The 5516-nt window shown below is 62.8% G+C and overlaps 1 pseudogene; it reads right to left on the bottom strand.

Annotated features, from left to right (window-relative positions):
* Nucleotides 1-3670: 3670 nt before the first annotated feature.
* Nucleotides 3671-5516, bottom strand: part of LOC104294016 — a 15790-nt pseudogene continuing 13944 nt past the window's right edge.

A 5516-nucleotide genomic window follows, 5' to 3' on the forward strand; every position in this document is an offset into this window, starting at 1 on the left:
CCCAAGGGGGAGAGTGGAGGGTCTGTCCCTGCCCGGGGCTGCGGCAGGTGCTGGGGCTCTGGGTGGTAGCAGGGTCCCTTTGGGTCAAAGGGTGTCAGGGACAGGGTCCGTCTGGCTGGAAGGACCTGGGAAACCCCAGTGGGGCTCCTGGGAAGGCGGCCGGCATTGCCCCTCGCTGCCTGGGCGGCTGGGGCTAGCGCGAGTGCCACCGGGAGCTGCTCTATCAATAATGGTGATTTCCCTTATCTCCTTGTATTTGCTGGAGGATTAGAGCCGAGGAAGAGATTAGCTTCCTCTGCCAGGCGGAACAGGCTGTGACCGTCCTGCACCCACGCTTCCCTGGCTGCTCCTTCCCTGCCAGCCCTCCCGCGGGAAGGGATGTCCCTAGTCCCCGAGCTGCCCTGCCTGCCTGCAGCCTGCTGCTGCGTGCGGGGATGGGAGCGAGGGGAGAAGGAAGAACCCCAAATCAGCTGCTAAACTCATCTTCCTCCATCCTGAAGGGTGGGAAGCGGTGGCCAGGGCTGGGGTTCGCCGGCTTCGTCTCTCGCCCGCGTTCCTCTCCTGTCACCACTGCTTCCCCGCTCTCTGTGGGGGTGGTGGGAAGCACCTACTGCACTTTCCAAGCTCCTGTCCCGGCTTCTCGCTCAGCTTTCTTAACGACAGGCTGCGCTTCCTCCCGTGCGAAGGACTGGGAGTCCAGTGCCAGGCTCGGCTGCCTGGAAATGGTGTGCTTTCTCCTGGAATTTGGTCCCAGTTGTTTAATAAGCCGCTTCAGGGAAGTCATTCCCAGCTTAATGGTAAAATCTCATGGCCTTGTCTTCCCGGCGGTGGAGGCTTCCCGAGAGCAACCCTTAGACTTTGGACAGGGTGTCCTCATGGAAGCAGCGCTCCCCTTTGGTGTCCCTGAGGATTATACCCTCGGCTCTCTGCTGAATCACCTCTGGGGTGAGATCTCTGTGGGTTTGCAGAGATCCAGCAGCGCGGGGAGACTCTTCCCTGCCCTTCCCGGCCCCTGGATGGGGCCCAGCACGGCTCTACTGGAATGTGTGCGGCGATTAAAGAAGCTGAAGAGCCCAGTGGGGTTTGTATGGGTTGCACATGGATTTGCTCATCTCCTCGCGCACGCTTCTGCTCCAGGGTGACGCCTGTGTCCGTGGGTTCCCAGACTTGCGGTGTGTTGGGTTTTGCCTCGTGTTAAGCCCCCATCGCTCCCGCTGAGCTGTGGGAGTAGGAGGGTGGGAAAGGTTTCCTTGCCCTTCTGGAGCCGGGACCAACCCTTTATGGAGCGGGGAGCACGGAGCGGATCCCGGTTTTTGAAACAAACCCTCCAGGTTCCCACTGAAGGGCAGGATGGATGGCGGGCTCGGACTTCAGCAAGGGAGCTTCTTCCTTCTGCCTTCTCTGAGCATAAAGCCAACCCCGAGAGGCAGACGTGGCTGGGACAGCGGTGAACTTGCCGAGGTGTGAGCTGGGGCTGGGGGCAGGCAGATGCCGGCAGCAAGCGGAGCTGCCTGCCCCCCTCCTCCTCGCACGCTTTGGCTGCAGCACAGGGGTTGCATATTTGGAAAGGAGCTGAGCTGCTTTCTGCCTGCCCAGACCTGAAGCCCAGAGAGGGGGCGGGCGGGGACGAGGGGGATTTTTTGGGGGGGCTTTTCCTGCGAATGGGAGATGATAGAAATGCTCCGATGCCAGCATGGGACTGCAGCACTGTGCCATCTCTCAGCGACGCGGAGATGTGGAGAGCTGTCGGGCTCCTTTCCTGGCAGATGCTGTGCGTGGATCGGGCTTCCCATCCTCACCCTGCTGCCGTGGGACTGCTCAAATAGCCCCAATCCCGGTCACCTGAGGTTGCGTTGGCTTTTCTTCAAAGCCTTGGGGACTCATCCCTCGGAGGGTCCGGCCACCCCCTCCCTGCGCTCCCTGCCAGCTCAGATGTCAGCGCTTGGGTTTCCCCGCTCTGCCGGGGCCGGCTGGGGGCTGCCGGGAAGGCTTGGAGCCGGGAGGGAAGCTCAGAGGCAGCCGGGACGCGCTGGCGAGAGCAGGCGCTTGTGTTGCATCTATCTAGCTCTTGCGGGAGAGCATCCGAGCCGGGGACAAGCAGGGGCTGCGTGGGAGCTGGAAAAACGCTGAATAACTGCGTGTGTGCTGCAGGGTCTGCGGCGGTGCGGAGAGCATCCTTCCCAGGGTGCCCGAAGCTGGTCGTGGCGTGGCGTGGAAGGTTTGCTGGAGAGGAACCAGGCAGCTCCCTGCCTCCGGCTCCTCTCCAAAGAGCGGGGCACGTCCCTCTCTGCTCCCCTTGATTTTTGGTGGTTGAGGGCCTGTCCTCGAAATGCCACAAGCTGGGGAGATGCTGGGGATCCACTGGGGACCCTGTTGGGGCTGAGAGCTCGGGAACAGACACTATAGACCTATAAAGGTCGCCAGCGCACCTCTGTGCCGAGTACCCGGCTGCTGGTGCTGGAGAGAGGTCAGTGGGCGCTGTGGGCAGCGCTGCCTGGACTGGGCTGAAGCTGGAGCAGTTTCTCAAGGGTTCTGCTCCAAGAGGAGATGGCTCGGCTGGGAGGATGTCCTCTGGGAGAGGACACAGTAGAGCCCCCTCCTGCACGTGCTGCGTCTTTGGGGACAGGTCTGGTGGGGGTTTACGGCGAGGGGCTGAAGGCAGAGCCCGGAGCATCCCTTCATCCCTGGCTTCCCCCACCGCTGAGACCGAGCCCTTCCCCGCGCAGATTCTCCCCCGGGTGCTCTCCTGTGCTGTTCTGCTCCTCCTGCTCCTCACCGTGCTGAGCAGAGGCAAGAGGTGCAGCATCGCCAAAATCCTCCGGCAGTACCGCGCTGTCATCTTCCACGAGATCCAGAACCTGGTGAGCAGGATGGGGGGGTCTGCCCGGGGGATGCTGCCGAGCCGGATGCGGCCCCGCTGCGGGATGTGGGCAGGGAGGGATGAGTTTGGAAGCTTAATATGGGGCTGGCCACTTTGCTGGCATTACTGGGGAGAGCGCTGTCTTTATGCGTCGGATTCCTGCCCCACGTGGGAGACACCGACGCTTTGGGACATTTGATCTTCTTGCTTCCTTTCTCCAGAAAAACCTGAGTGGGTCGGCGGACAGGACTGGAAGGGCTGGGCCAGCTTGTCGCTCGGACAAGGTGAGCACCAAAGGACGCGAGGCGGGGGCATGATGCGGGCTGAGCCCTTGGCAGAGCCGTGGAGCCCCCCTCCCCACCCGGGGCTGCGTGCTTCTCTCTTCTCCAGGACCAGAAGATCCTGCTCTCCATCTACAACATCAGCATGTCCCTGCGGGAGGTGGCGGCCGGCACCCTGCGCGGCCCCGAGGAGCTGGCGGTGTGGAAGGTGGCCAGAAACACCGACTTCGTCCTCAGGGAGAACTGCAGGAAAATCAGAAAGGTGGGAGCCCCGCCTCTTCCCAGTCACCCCAGTGGCTCCCAGTTCCCCCGCCCCGGCTTTGACACTTCAGGCTTGATAGTCTATGTGATTTTCTGGCTCCTTCATTGATGTGAAGTAAATAAGATCTGAAGACACTAGTGCATCCCAGGTGCTGGGTTCGTGGCTGGGGGGTGCCGGCAGCACATCCCGGTGAGCTTTAAACTGTCTGGGGAGGGAAGTCTGGCTGTGGCAGCCTGGGACAAGCTGGTGGATTTTTACCACCGGCACCTAAGCGGGTTTTTCTGCCCGTGCCGCGATGTCCTGGTGGGATGCTCGCCCAGTGGGTGGGCGCACCCAGTCCTGCTCATCCACCTGGGTGCTCATAGGCAGGAACTGGGATTTCTCCCTAAAGGGAGACTCCGCTGACATCCCCGAGGTTCTGTTGGGGATTCCCAGGAGGATCCCCTACGGCAGCCGCCAGCAACTCATTAACTAGCGGGGAAACCCCAGGGCAGCGAAGCAACAGCTCCCCAGCTCTGGCACGGTGCTGTCGTCCTCCGGGGACATCAAATGGGGGGTTAACCCTGCATGGGGTTTGCTGGTGAGGACTGGAGGTGCCTCTGGTCTGGAAAGATACCTGCAGACCCAACCTGGCCGTCTGCCCTGTCTGTGGATGTGCCGTGGGGTGTGTGCTGCCAGCTTGGGGGGGAGGACGGCCAGCGCTGGGGACCCCTGGGGACCTGAGAACATGTCCTCGCTGTGGCCACGGGTGATTTGGCCACCCCAGCCTGCAGCTGCGCCCCCGCAAACCCCATGTGCGTGGGGTGTGATGCCTCAGGCGCATCCTCGGTGCTGGGGCGGTGGTTTTTGCTCCCCCCTACCCCCTCCCCAGCTAACGCCTGCGTGGTGGTGGTGGTGGGGGGTGTTTCTGTTCCCTCGCCGTGCTGACCACAGAGCCCACCGCACGCCCCGGCACAGCCCCGGCGTGGGGGACCCGGCCGCAGGAGGAAGCAGCTACGGGAGATCGGGAGGAAGGCGGAGAGGTTGGCGACCTGCTGGGAGAAGCTCTACGCCCTGCACGCACCCCGCCAAGTCCCCTGGGACTCGTAGGGACGCCCTCGCCGGAGTGACGTTGATGCTCCGGCACTGTGGCTGCCCACATCTGGTTTGGAAACCTGGTGGAAATTCAACCCTGAAGGCAGCGGAGTTGCTACCGGTGGGTGCCCGAGTTGAATTCAACCTCCTGTTTCAAGCTGTAGCCGGGGACCGGCCCCATGGCACGTGGCCGGGGGTTGGCAGGTTGGTTTGCCGTGGAATGGCTGCGCAGGAAGCTGGAACACCAGAAACATGTGGGGAGAAGAAGGGGAAGAGCTGAAAAACTGAGCCAAAGTGTTGGATTTCTGTGATGCTCCTGGCCCTGCATCACCTGCTGCTTTCTTGGGGACAACGGTTGCTTTTCTGGGCAGAAAAAGGACACGCGGGGCCACGGCTCGGCGGACTCTGCTGGAAGTGGGACAGTTGTGCATCCACAATGCTCTGAGCGTGGCCGGGCTGCGGAGAGGGATGCGTGTCCCTAGGGCACTGCTGGGACCTGTGGTGGACAGGGACGCTGGGGTGCATTACTGGGCGCTGGGGGAAGCCTGGGGAGCGACGGTGCCTGGCCGATAAAAAGCAAAATCCCAGGGAGCTGCAAAACCCCACGGCCGCTTGAGGCCAAGGCTCAGCCTCTGGGATGCGCAACACCGCAGAGGGACCCATCTGCCCGGCACTGCGGGTGCCCTGGCATCCCTCGGTGAGCCGAGCCCGGAGGGACGCGGGGTTCGGTGAGCTGAGGAGCATCCTTCCTCATCACCGTGTTCCACCAGCGCCCTGGCTACGGTCCCCGCTCCCCCCTTTGGGTGGCAAAGAGTCTCTGGGAAGCCAGGAATAAAACTTCTCCTTCCCTTGAAGCCTTTTGGGTGCTTTATCTGGTGAGCCAGGGGCTCTCGTGCTGTGGATGGGGCTGGCGTGGGGCAGGGGCTGGGCATGGGGCAGGGTCAGGGCACGGCGCAGGGGCCGTGCAACCCTGGGAAGGAGTGGGCAGCGGCAGCGGGCACCATGGCATCCCGTCTCTGCCCGCCGTGCCTGCATCCCC

This window comes from Charadrius vociferus, unplaced genomic scaffold (assembly GCF_000708025.1).
Source record: "Charadrius vociferus isolate BGI_N301 unplaced genomic scaffold, ASM70802v2 scaffold259, whole genome shotgun sequence".
NCBI classification, from domain to species: domain Eukaryota; kingdom Metazoa; phylum Chordata; class Aves; order Charadriiformes; family Charadriidae; genus Charadrius; species Charadrius vociferus.